Source organism: Cherax quadricarinatus, chromosome 20 (genome assembly GCF_038502225.1).
Source record: "Cherax quadricarinatus isolate ZL_2023a chromosome 20, ASM3850222v1, whole genome shotgun sequence".
Lineage (NCBI taxonomy): Eukaryota > Metazoa > Arthropoda > Malacostraca > Decapoda > Parastacidae > Cherax > Cherax quadricarinatus.
In genome coordinates, this window is record NC_091311.1 from 42,114,539 (window position 1) to 42,131,070 (window position 16,532).

A 16,532-nucleotide genomic window follows, 5' to 3' on the forward strand; every position below is an offset into this window, starting at 1 on the left:
CAGTGATACCCAGAAGAGTATGTCTGAATGCACATATTGAAGCTTGAAGTGGAGGGGCTACAGCAGAAAACCACACTGGGTTCCACTCATGTCAGCTAAGAACGGGAAACTAAGGCTACAGTGGGTGTAGGCTCACCAAAACTGGACAGTTGAAGATTGGAAAAAATGTCAACTGGTCCGACGAATCGCGATTTCAACTGCGACATGTGGATAGTAGAGTTAGACTTTGGCAAAGCCTTTGGAATGTGGTAGAACGGAAGATTCACAGCATAAATGTGCAGCCGACAAATCTGCAGCAACTACATGATGCTGGCATGTTAACATTAGCTAGGATCTTTGAAGAATTTTTTCAGCACCTTGTGGAATCCATGCCACGAAGAATTCAGAACCAGTTTAACTTTACTAACAGTTTTGTTGACCAACCATAGACAACACACACATCACTTGTTTCACTTATTTGCTGATCAGTCAACAACGAAGAGCATTAATACCTATGACCTTGATAACGAGGATAAGATCACTCTGACCTTGAAAATCATACCAGCACCAACGCTTCCTATCTCTCTAGACTGGTAGTAGTAGTGACTCCAGTCCTACGCATGCCATAACATTTCCGGCCCTGGTAGTATGAGGGGAACCGTAACACAGATGTAGTTCAGGGATATGTGAACTGGAACAACTGAGATGATTTTACTAGCAGTTTATATCCCAAAATGACCAGCAGTCCTAAACTGCAAACCAGTGTATGGTGTAGTTTGACTGCTGGTGAGGGTCTCTGGCCAGCAACGATGTATGTTTCCTTGTAGAAGTTTGTGAAGGTGTCATCATTAACACCCGTAAGTGCTCCACGAAATGCACACATAGTATGACATATTATGCTAATTATTAGAAGATGCAGCTGGTCAGCGTACTTGCGAGAAAACGAAGGGTCTTGCTAGGAACTCCGTTACTGAAGCCTGTTATACATAGACTTAATTTTCCTCAGTCCGAGTCCTTCACACTATCCGGCCAAATTCTTCAATTGCTTCTTCACCTTCTACCCTTAGCTTGTACAAATGTTAATTTACAGCTTCTTTCGTCAGTTTGATATTTAATAAAAATTATATGATCAAATTAAGTGCTAAATTCAAAAGGGGATTAGCCGAGTTTAGCAGCACTTCGCGTTCTGCCTGTGTGAACTTTTCCCAACTGCGGACACTACTGCACATACTTGGAAAAATAAACACGTAAGCAGTATAATGTGAACCTTTATTGGCGTTTCGCCCACACAGTGGGCTTTATCAAGTCACAAACTCACAAACAGATCTGTTTGTGACTTGATTAAGCCCACTGTGTGGGCGAAATGTTGTCAATAAAGGATCACATTATACTGCTTATGTGCTTATTTTTCCATTGTGTCAGTATTTTATACCATTTACTTCCACTGCATATGCTTCACTAGTCACCCATATCAGTAATAAAATTGTGGCTCTGTTAACAAAAATAATGTTCATTATAGACAAAAACACTCTTTATTTACAACAGATTAGCTTCCTATTTATCCCAACACTAGTGTTTATAAGTCAAATACAACACTCCAAAATGTTATTTTACATAACAAACACACAAGCATATAATCAGAATAAACACATAAGCATGATACAAAATCAGAAAAAAACACAAGCATGATACATAATCATGATAAACACACATACATGAAATATAATCATGACAAGCACGCATAGATAGGTTACCAGGACAAACTATTTTAACAGCAGCGGTGTGGGCAACATCAAGGTTAATATACCTTCACATGTTCAAGATACATAAATCCCCTTTCCCTAAGGCTCGGATACAGTAGCAGTGAGGAATACAGTAGCAGTGAGAAATACAGTAGCAGTGAGGAATACAGTAGTAATGTTGTATATGTTATAAGCGAGAATCCAGGTGGGGTATAGTGGAACTTATAAATGGTGTCTGGCAGGTCAGGAGTTCTTGCTTAGTTAGTAGGAGGTGGCTGGGTGGAAAAGAGAGGTGTGTGGAGGTGGGAGGTGTTTGGAGGTCGGGAAGTAGGTGGGAGGTGTTTGGAGGTCGGGAAGTGGGAGGTGTGTGGAGGCTGGTGTGTGTGCAACAGTCTGGCTTCAACCGTGGAAGTAGGAGGTTGTGGTGCTCACAGCTCTGATTTCCTTAAGAGAACTTCCCCCACAAACGTTCACAAAACATACATAAACGCCTCGCATCTTAAGGGACTTATCACAGGTAAGACCTTTGTAATCCTTATTTGTATACCCTTCGTTCAACAGTTTTCTGTCTGCCATGAAAAGTGAGGCCTGATAGGCAGTTTAATTAACCACAATGAAAGACAAAAGTGAGTGCGTTGTGTGTATCACTCTGTGTTGTAATGTGTCATTGTTATGTGTCATGTGCTGATTGTTACTGATGACAGTAATGTTTGTTGTTGTTGCTGGGATGTGCAACTCTTGGTAAACTCACCAGTCCAGTGGAGAGTAACAGTATACAATATAGACACAATGGAAATAGACTTACGTGCAGTGTAGCGAGATTCTTAATTGACATCGTTTCGCCCATGCACTGAGCTTTTTCAGGTTTTTTATATGATTGAAAAAAAAGACAGCATGGGAGAAACGATACCATTACTCGACATTTGTGTCCGTTTCCAGAGTCGGGTGTTGACTCATCGCTGACCGCTGACTGTCCCATCAGATGCTGCTAGTCGTGTGTGACTGAACTTACAGTCAAGTGTCTTTTGTCTCCTGAGCACAAGAACGCATATTAAAATTCATAATATACATTTAATGATTAATTAAGACCTGGTGACCTACTTGACCAAGCAAGACCTGGTGACCTACTTCATGAGGATCCATCCTGCTGGCAGCGGTCAAGACCGTTTATAAGTGAGTTGACATTGTCAGCGGAAACAACTTTCTCTAGTGATGTTATTATTACCTTCATGGAGGCCATAAACCCGTAGAGATTACACTGCACCTGGGTAAGGGGGCTTTAAGCAGGTTTAATCAAAGGAAAAGAAATATGGCACAGTTTTTTAACTAACGAAGATTGTCGTCAGTATAACGGCAGCCATCTTGAAGGATCAACTACATTAAATTGTTCCACTGGGTAATCTCACGTTGCAAACGAGAGCCTTCTTTCAACAGCTTTGTTGAGAAGCTGTCTTAGTACCCCATCAGTTCTCCTCTCACTCTTCTCAACAACCCTCTTGCCTGTCAGCGTAGCTCAATCAGACACCTTAAAAACCTGTTTGCTTCTGTGTGTTTTTGTTAAGGCTTTAATAAGAGTATTTTATAAGTATCCCCCTCCCCATACACACACACACACGTCACTGTGGGTCTGTTACGTGTGGTTTATTGTTCAAATTCTTAAAAATCATTCTTGTAGTTGTCTCTGATAATTAGGTTGGTGAGGCAGGTATCTGCCTCTCACTTAATAACATACAAGATGACTGGTCTCCCAGTCTTGTCAAGCTGTAGCTCCACGTCACCAAGCACAAGTTATACAGTCATCTACAATACATATTTTCCTCACTAGCGTCGCGTCTCCTAGAACTACAGGAATTCATTAATCAAAGTTTCACTTATTGTGTGTAGGAATAAGCCTCTGTTCTCACAGGTGTAACACGTACAAGCTACCACTTTACTTCTTTCAATTATAAAAATACCAACTAGATGTTTACAATGTGTGTACTCACCTAGTTGTGGTTGCAGAGGTCGATTCACAGCTCCTGGCCCCGCCTCTTCACTGGGCGCTACTAGGTCACTCTTCCTGCCCCATGAATTTTGTCATACCTCTTCTTAAAGCTATGTATGGATCCTGCCTCCACTACATCACTTCCCAGACTATTCCACTTCCGGACAACTCTGTGACTGAAGTAATACTTCCTAACATCCCTGTGATTCATCTGAGCCTTCAACTTCCAACTGTGTCCCCTTGTTGTGTCCCATCTCTGGAACATCCTGTCGCTGTCCACCTTGTCGATACCTCTCAGTATTTCATATGTCGTTATCATATCCCCCTATCTCTCCTGTCCTCCATTGTCGTCAGGTCGATTTTCCTTAACCTCTCCTCGTAGGACATGCCCCTTAGCTCCGGGACTAGTCTTGTTGTAAACCTTTGCACTTTCTCTAATTTCCTTACGTGCTTGGCTAGTTGTAGATTCAAAACTGGTGCTGCATACTCAAATATAGGCCTAACGTACACGGTGTACACGGTCCTGAACGACTCCTTATTGAGACATCGGAATGCTATTCTTAGGTTTGCCAGGCCCCCGTATGCTGCAGCAGTTATTTGGTTGATGTGCGCCTCAGGAGATGTGCCCAGTGTTATACTCACCCCAAGATCCTTTTCCTTAAGTGAGGTTTGCAGACTATGCTCCGTCTGCGGTCTTCTTTCCCTTCCCCAATCTTCATGATTTTACACTTGGTGGGGTTGATCTCCAGGAACCAGTTTTTGGACCAGGTCTGCAGCCTGTCCAGATCCCTTTGTAGTTCTGCCTGGTCCTTCTCCGATTGAATTCTTCTGATCAGCTTCACATAATCTCCAAACAGGGACACTTCTGAGTCTATTCCTTCCGTCATGTCGTTCACATATACCAGAAACAGCTCTGATCCTAGGACTGACCCCTGTGGAACCCCGCTCGTCACAGGCGCCCACCCTGACACCTCGTCAAGTACCATGACTGGCTGATGTCTTTCCGACAGGTATTCCCTGAGCCACTGCAGTGCCTTCCTGTTATCCTTGCTTGGTGTGTGTGTGTGTGTGTGTGTGTGTGTGTGTGTGTACTCCCTATTTGTACTAACCTATTTGTGATTGCAGATATCAAGCCCCGGCTCCTGGCCCTTGTTCTTAAATATGTTTATTCTGTTCTGGCTCAGGAGTTTTTTATTACCTATTCTTAAAGCTATGGACAGATCCTGCCTGTACTACTGTGTTTATGTCAGTCCACTTACTAACCATTCTGAGGCTGAAGAAACACTCCCTGACATCCACGTCACTGTAACTCAACTGTGTCTTAAACTTCCAACTGTGCCATCTCCCTGTCCACACTATCAATTTATAGGAATTCTTTTGTACATCGTTATCATATTTCTCTTGATCTATCTGTCCTATAATGTCATCAGATTTAACTCTTTTAGTCTCACCTCATAACTCATATCCCCTAGCTCTGTGACTAGACTTGTTGCAAACCTCTGCACTTTCTCCAGTTTTTTGGCATGCTTGTTCAGGTGTAGATTTAATGCTGGGGCTTCATACTCAAAGATTTGCCTGATGTATGTTCTGAGTTCTGTCGTTAACGACTTTTTTTTGACATTCCTAATCTAAGATTAGATTTGCCAGACGAGTATAAGATGCAGAGGTTATGCGGTTGATGTGTGTACTGAGAGATATGCTCACCCCGAGGTCCTTTTTCTTGAGTGAGGTTTTCCGTATTTGTCCTTCAAACATGTATTACTTTTCCGATCCTCTCTACCAATCCTTAATTTTCACAACCTTGCAAATGCTGGGATTAAATTCCAGTAGCCAATTGTCAGACCAAGCCTGCAACGCGTCTAGGCTTTCCTGGTGCTTTCCTGTTTTCATTCTCCTCATTAGTTTCACATCTCCTGTAAACAAGCAGATGTCATGTCATTTATGTTCACCAGAAATAGTACAAAACCCAGTACCGAGCCTTGTGGAACGCCGCTTGTCACACCTGCTCCTTCCTCTGTGTAGGTGTGTGTGTGTGCATGCGTGTTTCGTGCTTGGCTGCCTGTCCATTTGTCCTGTTCCTTCCTTAACTTCCGTTACTCACTTCTCACTCTTCCTTAACTTCCGTTACTCACTTCTCACTCCTCCTTAACTTCCGTTACTCACTTCTCACTCTTCCTTAACATCCGTTACTCACTTCTCACTCTTCCTGAAGTTCCGTTCCAATTTTCCGCTCCAGCATGACACAAGGAATTGGAAATCAAACTGTATCTCAGCCTCAAAGCAACAAACCTTGAATAACATACACCCCGAGGACCAGTGTGTTTGTGTCCGTGCAGTGTACATGTGTGTATCCATGCAGTGTGTGTCCGTGTAGTGTACTTATTTTCTTATGCAAACATAACGGGGAAGTTTCTCCTGGGCTGGAAGAGCAGGTTGGTGTTGAGCATGCAAAAACAAGGGGAGGTAGCAGTCGTCAGCTCAGCACAAACAGTGGGGAGACCCTGACAACATAACCCATTTTTCGATGGGGGTGTTGGCTAGAAGGATGACGGGAAATATTAAGGAGTAGGATGGAGCAGCCAGAATGATGGTGGTTATGGTGAAAATCTGGTAGACAACACGACAGGTTGCAGTTAAGAGCACACTGTAGGCGCTGTGCTTACTCCCAGATCCTTCTCTCTGAATGAGGCCAGCAACAGCCTCTGTTCCTCCCTAGGTCCGTGGTTCGATCCCCAGTACGGGTGGAAACGTTAGGACCTGTTTCCTTAAGATACCAGCTGTCCTTGTTTACCCATCAGTAAAATAGGTACCTGGGTGTTAGTCGACTGGTGTGGGTCGCATCCTGGGGACAAAATTGACCTAATTTGCCTGAAATGCTCAGCATAACAAGGGACTTCCTATGTAATATGTCACTGATGCCAATTATGGTCAATATACCTTGTACATGTACTTACAGAAATAAAGATTTTTGTTATTATTATTATTAGTCTACACTCTCTGTCCGGTGGTCTGGCCTCTTCCTTGGCCTTCACACACTTCTATTGACTGTGTGCGCGCGTGGATGTGTGGTTGTGTAATTTCATTTCTGTGGAGAAAGAGCTCCAGCTCTTGGTCTCGCCGCTCAACTCACGAACAGCTGACGTAAAATAAAATTATATATATTTTTTAACTATTGTCGAGTTTCTCATAGTTCTTAATTTGTCTTAAGTTGAGACAATACTGCCTGACATTCTTGTGGCTAGTGTAGGTAAGTAGGTAGGTATATGTGTGTGTGTGTGTGTGTGTGTGTGTGTGTGTGTGTGTGTGTGTGTGTGTGTGTGTGTGTGTGTGTGTGTGTGTGTGTGTGTTTACAATTAGCTCTGATGATCTGTTCATACCTTGTATAGCTTTGTGATGCAACAAGATATGAATATTTATGTCAAGTAAGAGGGTCTACCTTACGGTCAGCAGCAGCAGCTACAGGAACAGCAGCATTAGCAACTGTTGTTGACTTCTCCATGCAGAGAAACATTTAGCAGTATAAGCAAAATAACATACCCAAGTGAACACTGGACAGCTGCAGCTGTCCAGTGTTCACTTGGTCACACACTCCAGCCTGATTTGCAAACCACTTGAAAAATTTCTCAGATACAGCGATGACAGATTTTTGAACCATAACTCGTTCAACACTAATACGAAGAAGCTCCTCTCCTCTCTATCACAACAAACTCGAGTAAGTGGAAGAATCTTGCTTCGGTACTAATGAAACCTGGAATCTCTACAGGTGAACGACCTGGGTCCCCACCACCAGTATTATATAGGTTATAAATACTCCCACTAGGTGGCTGTGAGGCGCCCAGCTTACTACTGCTAATATAACTGACCAATGACCTGGTTTTGTATTTTGTGAGTCGAGTACACAGCATCACTCGAGTTCACGAAGCTACAATGTAGGCAGCACCCACTGCTGCACTCAGTACATGCAGGCAACACCCACTGTTGAACTCAGCACATGCAGGCAGCACTAACCACATGCAGGCAGCACCCACTGCTGCACTCAGTACATGCAGCCAACACCCACTGTTGAACTCAGCACATGCAGGCAGCACTCACCACATGCAGGCAGCACTCACCACGTGCAGGCAGCACCCACTGCTGCATTCACCACAAGCAGGCAGCACCCACTGCTGCACTCAGTACATGCAGCCAGCACTCACAACGTGCAGGCAGCACCCATTGCTGCATTCACCACAAGCAGGCAGCACCCACTGCTGCACTCAGTACATGCAGGCAGCACTCACTGCTGCATTCACCACATGCAGGCAGCACCCGCTGCTGCACTCAATACATGCAGACAGCACTCACTGCTGCATTCACCACATGCAGGCAGCACCCGCTGCTGCACTCAATACATGCAGACAGCACCCACTGCTGCATTCACCACATGCAGGCACCACCCACTACTGCACTCAGTACATGCAGGCAGCACCCACTATTGAACTCAACACATGCAGGCAACACCCACTGCTGCATTCACCACATGCAGGCAGCACCCACTGCTGCACTCAGTACATGCAGGCAGCACACACACTGCTGCACTCAGTACATGCAGGCAGCACACACTGCTGCACTCAGTACATGCAGGCAGCACCCACTGTTGCACTCAGTACATGCAGGCAGCACCCATTGTTGCACTCAGTACATGCAGGCAGCACGCACACTGCTGCACTCAGTACATGCAGGCAGCACACACACTGCTGCACTCAGTACATGCAGGCAGCACCCACTGTTGCACTCAGTACATGCAGGCAGCACCCACTGCTGCACTCAGTACATGCAGGCAGCACCCACTGTTGCACTCAGTACATGCAGGCAGCACCCACTGTTGCACTCAGTACATGCAGGCAGCACCCACTGTTGCACTCAGTACATGCAGGCAGCACCCATTGTTGCACTCAGTACATGCAGGCAGCACGCACACTGCTGCACTCAGTACATGCAGGCAGCACACACACTGCTGCACTCAGTACATGCAGGCAGCACCCACTGTTGCACTCAGTACATGCAGGCAGCACCCACTGTTGCACTCAGTACATGCAGGCAGCACACACACTGCTGCACTCAGTACATGCAGGCAGCACGCACACTGCTGCACTCAGTACATGCAGGCAGCACGCACACTGCTGCACTCAGTACATGCAGGCAGCACGCACACTGCTGCACTCAGTACATGCAGGCAGCACACACACTGCTGCACTCAGTACATGCAGGCAGCACACACACTGCTGCACTCAGTACATGCAGGCAGCACACACACTGCTGCACTCAGTACATACAGGCAGCACACACACTGCTGCACTCAGCACCACTAATCCCGGAGAGGCCCCAGAAGCCACTTTAGTCCACAATGCTTAAAATTTTTGGGTCTACTTTATGAGAAGAGGTTTTTAAAAAAATAATAATATAGTATAATTCAATATACAATAACAGTTAAAATTAAAATTAAAAGATTATTAAAGTATAATGTAGGGTAGCCATCGCTGGTTGTTAAGGCGACCTCACAACAGTTCAGGCTTCACGGACCCACAAATGTAGGTCCGCCACTGGTCTTAAGTCAGTCTAATGAACTCAGCGACTCAGTGTTGCGACACACTCTAGTTTGTACCTTATATATATACGCTATATTGGTTTTTATGTCACAGATCTATACTGCGAACACTGCTGAGAACTTACTTGTGGAGGTGTCCAGAGGCCTGGACACAGAGTATGGGACAGGAGCTGAGACACAACTCACTGCTGGGGAGAGCTCAATCCTCGCCAGCACTCACACACGTGCTCACTAGTGCCACAAACACACACATGTATATATAAACAATATTTCTCGTGGACTGAGAGATAGTGTTTGCAAATAATTTCGCCCGTTTGGTAATTGTTAAGCAGACATATATAATTAACATTAGTACTAAAATAACACACACAGAAATTCATGTAAAGAAAATTATACAATACCTGTATAATGTAACGCATATTATTGATTCAACTTAAACAATTTCATAGGAAAGGCGATTTTTTAACAGTTCATCTGGCGAACAAACAGACGTTCACACACGAATTCACAATGATCTTACTACAATAATTCACTGGTCAACACTCATTTTCTGGCCAATGATATTACACCGATTTTAAGGTAAGTTTGAAGTGCTGCTTCCGAATACGTCACCGGTCTTGTTTGATTGGCTCTAGTGTTTGAAAAATTTGATATCCCATTGAAAAACATAAAAGATGTGAAAAATGTATTGATCAGGCGGAGCTAACTTATAAATCGCACTGAAATTAGTTTTTAGATGATGCAAAAGTCAAATCATGTAATATATACTAGCACTTCATTCTATATAATAACAGATTAACACAGTAAGATAATTCACATGCTACTAATTACTACATTTGAACACGCTGTTTATAAGATTTTCTTCTATGTTGATCATCAGCACAGTTTTGTTGAATGAGCAACTGCAAGAGATGCATATTGGTTACCATTGTGTAATAAGACACATTTGAAGAAGTCCAGGGATGTTATTGCAGTATACAAGTTCTTCATCTTGGCTGAAGGAAGGAGTTCAACTTCTCTTGTCCGATAAGCTGTTATTTTAACTTCCTGTTGTAGACAGTTCTTTTCTTTTAATCCGGATGCTAGAAACTCAGATACTTGTTTTGACAGACTGAGGTCACGTATCAGATGAATGAGTTCTTCTTGGGAGAACTGCTGGGGTGCTGAAATGCTCACTTCATATTCACTTCCACTGTTATCATCTGTGTTACATCCTAAACCCTGAGTTTCTTCAACATCTGACAACGGAAGGTCAGGTAGTGTTGTAAACACTGGTATGGTAACGTCTTCAGTGTGTGGCACAGTGATCCTTGCTGACTCTAAACCAGGATATTTCCCCTTGACTATTTTTTATATCGATGGAAACCTTTCATATTCACTATACAGAAATAACAATCGTCGTGGTGGTTTTTCGGTTCTCTCCACACCATAGACACACCCAAGTTTAAAGTTTTCCTTTCCCTATGTTTCTACAGTCGTAAGCATACTACACACGTTTTGCAAACCATATTGGGGAGCCCAAGACTTGTCTTGTTCTCCAAGCGCCACTCCAAAATAAGCAAGATAAACTTGTTTAACAAAATCTGTTATTTTTTTCATTGTTTTTGCAAAGAGTATTCGCTACAAATGTAGCAAAATGCATTGGGATTGTTTAAGCAGACTCTTCGTGAAAACTGATGTTTACCTGGAAAAAAATAACAAAACAAAGGTTACAGTATTGTCAGGTGGTTATTGTTGATACAACTCCTTTCCTTAAACATTAAATCATTTAAAAATAAAATACTAATCTTTATTAAAATTATCTGTATATACAAATACATATACACACAAACACGCGTTATGGCCAAGTTCCCTGATAATTGAGGTTAGGTATGCAATGTCTCACAAACTAGAGTCAATTTGAAAAACCTACTGGAATTTTGGAATTCAGCAACCCCAAAATACCCTAAATACCTTCAGATATTTTTGACAACTATTTTTTTTATTGACCAATGATTTTATTTTTACCGCAAGTTGTAATAAGTTACCTGAGGTAAGTTAACAGTCGTACGTCGCATCTGGCACCAGCACAACAGTCGTACGTCGCACCTGGCACCAGCACAACAGTCGTACGTCGCACCTGGCACCAGTATAACAGTCGTACGTCGCACCTGGCACCAGCATAACAGTCGTACGTCGCACCTGGCACAAGCACAACAGTCGTACGTTGCACCTGGCACCAGCACAACAGTCGTACGTCGCACCTGGCACCAACACAACAGTCGTACGTGGCATTACTAGACACAATTTTCAGTTATTATTTCTATATAACACGTTACAGTCATGTGTTTCTCTTGCTAGTGTGTGTTGTTAGTGTGTGTTAGTGTGTGTTGTTAGTGTGTGTTGTTAGTGTGTGTTAGTGTGTGTTGTTAGTGTGTGTTGTTAGTGTGTGTTGTTAGTGTGTGTTGTTAGTGTGTGTTAGTGTGTGTTGTTAGTGTGTGTTGTTAGTGTGTGTTGTTAGTGTGTGTTGTTAGTGTGTGTTGTTAGTGTGTGTTGTTAGTGTGTGTTGTTAGTGTGTGTTAGTGTGTGTTGTTAGTGTGTGTTGTTAGTGTGTGTTGTTAGTGTGTGTTGCTAGTGTGTGTTGCTAGTGTGTGTTGTTAGTGTGTTGCTAGTGTGTGTTAGTGTGTGTTGTTAGTGTGTGTTGTTAGTGTGTGTTGTTAGTGTGTGTTGTTAGTGTGTGTTGTTAGTGTGTGTTGTTAGTGTGTGTTGTTAGTGTGTTGCTAGTGTGTGTTAGTGTGTGTTGTTAGTGTGTGTTGTTAGTGTGTGTTGTTAGTGTGTGTTGTTAGTGTGTGTGTGTGTGTGTGTGTGTGTGTGTGTGTGTGTGTGTGTGTGTTTGTGTGTTGTGTGTGTGTGTGTTGTGTGTGTGTGTGTTGTGTGTGTGTGTGCTGTTTGTGTGTGTGCTGTTACTGTGTGTGCGTGTGTGTGTGCGTGTGTGTGTGTGTGTGTGTGTACTCACCTAATTGTGGTTGCAGGGGTCGATACTCAGCTCCTGGCCCTGCCTCTTCACTGATCGCTACTAGGTCCTCTCTCTGCTTCCTGAGCTTTGTCATACCTCGTCTTAAAGTTGTGGATGGTTCCTGCATCCACTACATCACTTGCTAGGCTATTCCACTTCCTGACGACTCTGTGACTGAAGAAGTAATTTCTAACATCCCTGTGACTCGTCTGAGTCGTCAGCTTCCAACTGTGACCCCTTGTTTCTGTGTTCCCTCTCTGGAACATCCTGTCTCTCTCCACCTTGTATATTCCACGCATTATTTTGTATGTTGTTATCATGTCTCCCCTGACCCTCCTGTCCTCCAGTGTCGTCAGTCCGATTTCCCTCAACCTTTCTTCATAGGACATTTCCCTGAGCTCCGGAACTAGCCTTGTTGCAAACCTTTGTACTTTCTCTAATTTCTTGACGTGCTTGACCAGGTGTGGGTTCCAAACTGGTGCTGCATACTCCAGTATGGGACTGACGTACACAGTGTACAGTGTCTTAAACGATTACTTACTAATGTATCGGAACGCTATTCTCAGGTTTGCCAGGCGCTCATATGTTGCAGCAGTTATCTGGTTTATGTGTGCGTCGGGAGACGTGCTCGGTGTTATGGTCACCCCAAGATCTTTCTCCTTGAGTGAGGTTTGTAGCCTTTGTATACCTAGCCTATACTCTGTCTGCGGTCTTCTCTGCCCTTCCCCAATCTTCATGACTTTGAATTTGGCAGGGTTGAAATCGAGAAGCCAGTTGTTGGACCAGGTGTCCAGCCTATCCAGGTCTCTTTGTAGTCCTGCCTGGTCCTCATCCGATTGAATCCTTCTCATTAGCTTCACATCATCTGCGAACAGGGACATTTCAGTCTATCCCTTCTACCATGTCATTCACATATATGAAAAATAGCACTGGTCCTAGGACTGACCCCTGTGGTACCCCGCTCGTCACAGGCACCCACTGTGATACCTCATCACGTAACATGACCCGTTGTTGCCTCCCTGTCAGGTATTCTCTGATCCATTGCAGTGCCCTTCCTGTTATACGTGCCTGATCCTCCAGCTTCTGCGCTAATCTCCTGTGAGAAACTCTGTCAAAGGCCTTCCTTCTCGTTTCTTACTTCTGTTACCTTGTCATAAAACTCCAGAAGATTTGTGGCACAGGATTTGCCTTCCATGAATCCGTGCTGGTTGTTGTTAATAATCGTGTTTCTTTCCAGGTGCTCCACCATTCTCCTCCAGATAATCTTCTCCGTGACTTTGCATACTATACACGTCAGAGACACTGGTCTGTAGTTTAGTGCCGCGTTTCTGTCTCCTTTCTTAAAAATGGGTACTACATTTGCCGTCTTCCATACCTCAGATAGTTGCCCAGTTTCAAGGGAAGTATTGAAGATTGTGGTTAGTGGCACGCACAGCGGCCCTGCTCCTTCTCTAAGGACCCACAGGGAGATGTGTGTGTGTGTGTGTGTGTGTGTGTGTGTGTGTGTGTGTGTGTGTGTGTGTGTGTGTGTGTGTGTGTGTGTGTGTGTGTGTGTGCGTGTGCTGTCAGTGTGTACGTTGTTAGTACGTGTGTTGTTATTGTGTGTTGTTAGTGTATCTCCTGTTAATGTGTGTTGTTAGTGATGTAGTGCAGCTTGTAGCTGCCGCTGCCACCGAGGCTCACCTGGTGATACATCAACACAAGTTACCGTCAACTCTACTCAGCAGTTCTGCCACATTTTCCACTCTTCATATTCTTAAACATCATACAGCTCCAGTTTCTGAAACGTTCCCAGAATACTTTCAGGTTAGTTTAGGTTAGATTATGTTACGTTGTTACTATAAATTAGAATTAGACTACAAGTTAGAATAAGCTAGGCTAAATTAGGTTGTGCTAGGTTACACAAAGCTAAATTAGGTGAGGTTAGATTAGTTTAGCTTACATTAAGATAGATTAAGTGCCGAGAAAAGACTGTGTGTTGCTTAGCATCCCTCGACTCTGTAGTCACTAATAATTATTTTTTATCCATAATAAAAAATAGCAGTGACAAACTTCACAGTTCACTTGACTTTTTGCTTTTTTCTTCCATGGAAACAACGGAATTTATTACTCCACAAATTTTTAAGGTGAAAAAATAGGCCTGACTCTGGTGTATGTTTCACCTTCCACCAGTGGAAAAAAAAGTGTCCAGTAATCTATTAAAATGGAGAAATTTCAGCATTGACCTGATTTCACTTTGCGAGTGGATATGTTCACTCTTAGAGTGGATATGTTCACCCTGGCTGAGTGACGGTGACTTGCATGGTTTTCCTGCAGTGTTATTAACACACACACACACACACACACACACACACACACACACACACACACACACACACACACACACACACACACACACACACACACACACACACACACACACACACACACCATATTAGACCTTTAGTCATCTAAGTAAGGAGTCATTCACGACTCTGTACACAGTGTACGTCACGTCCATACTGAAGTATGCAGCACCAGTATGGAACCCACACCTGGTCAAGCACGTCAAGAAATTGGCGAAAGTGCAGAGGCTTGCAACAAGACTAATCCCGGAGCTAAGGAGCATGTAGGCTAAGGGAACTCATCTTGATGTCACTGAAGGATAGAAAGACTAGGAGTAATATGATAACAACGTACAAAATACTGAGAGGAATTAATAAGATGAATGGGGACAGATTGTTTGAGAGGCGGGGAAACAGGAACAAGAGGGCACATATGGAAGTTGATAACTCTGATAAGTCACAAGGATGTTAGGAAGTATTTCTTCAGGAAGTGGAACGACCTAAAGAATGAAGTGGCAGAAGTAGCATCCATACATAGCTTTACGAAGAGGTACGACAAGGTTCTCGAAGCCAGGAAGAAGTGAACCTAATAGCGACCACCGAAGAGGCGGGGCCAGGAGCTGAGACTCGACCCCTGCGCTAGACTGTGTCTTGAAGAAAGTTATCAGAGGTATGTGAGTGTATCGGTATAAGTTTACAGGAGAGTATAAGTAATTTAATCAGAGTGTAAGACATTACATCATCATAGTGTAAGTGATTAAATGAAGCGTTATGAATATAGTGTAAACAGTGAAAAATGTCCAGACGGGTCAGCAGTGAACAGTGCTTGCCAGTCAGTGAGTCAAGCTGACTTGACAAGGAAAACTCAGAGGCAAGTGTCAGTACCGGTGACTGTTTTGACTAGTCTGACTATTAACCAACGTAGTCAGTAATTAGAAACACTGCAGTGATTACTGCCAGACATGCTAGAGGTTCGGCGTGTCTTACAGCAGTGCGAAATCATTACTCTCACGCTGAGTGATTCAATCGTCCATTAAACAACGTGGCCATGATTTGCGGAAGTCTCCCACACATGAATATTTCCCGTTAAAGACTTACACAATTCGTGGGTACAAGTGAGTGAAGCGCTGGCCACCACTACTGAACCCAGTTTGCTGAAGGCTGACGGTGTGTACCTGTCATTGCCCTCTCAGAGTGCCATCCTACTTCCACCATACACACACAAATATATATATATATATATATATATATATATATATATATATATATATATATATATATATATATATATATATATATATATGTCGTGCCGTAATGTAAAACTGGTCAATTAGCAAGAACTCATTTAAAATTAAGTCCTTTCTAAAATTTTCTCTTATACGTTTAAAGATATATTTTTTTCATTAATGTTAATGTAAAAAATTTTAATTTTGCATCAAAAGAATCTTAGAAAACTTACCTAACCTTATTATAACAAGAACAATTTATTTTAGTCTAACCCAACTAAATATATTTTAGATCTGTTTATAGTAATTTAATACTAAACAAACACAGTGAAATATATTTTTTTTCGTTAGGTTCAGAATGATTTAGGCGAAATTATTGCATACACAAATTTTCACTTGTCCTATATGGCAAGATGAGCGTTGCTATTTAAGCCAAGATCGCAAGTTCTGCCTATTCGGCACGACATATATATATATATATATATATATATATATATATATATATATATATATATATATATATATATGTGTGGAAAGGTGTACCTAATACTGTAGTTTACTTTTTAAAAATCACGGCAAGATATAAAAAAAAAATTCACTGGTCATCGGAAAATAATTCGATGCCCATCAATGGAAATAAGTCACTCTGTCTGACTTTTTTGGGTTATCCTAGGTTCCCTACACATATGCTGCTA

At 42.9% G+C, this 16,532-nt stretch overlaps 1 protein-coding gene across 2 annotated transcripts in view; it reads left to right on the forward strand.

Moving 5' to 3' along the window:
* Positions 1 to 2,012: 2,012 nt before the first annotated feature.
* The window catches only part of LOC138852992 (alpha-tocopherol transfer protein-like), a 73,339-nt gene continuing 58,819 nt past the window's right edge, over positions 2,013 to 16,532 (forward strand). Inside the window, exons 1-2 of one of the 2 annotated variants that reach the window (XM_070086996.1) lie at positions 2,013 to 2,238; positions 2,661 to 2,894. The gene's annotated coding sequence lies outside the window, so the exon portion shown is untranslated. The remainder of the gene's footprint in view (positions 2,239 to 2,660; positions 2,895 to 16,532) is intronic. The other variant, XM_070086995.1, reaches the window with a different exon arrangement.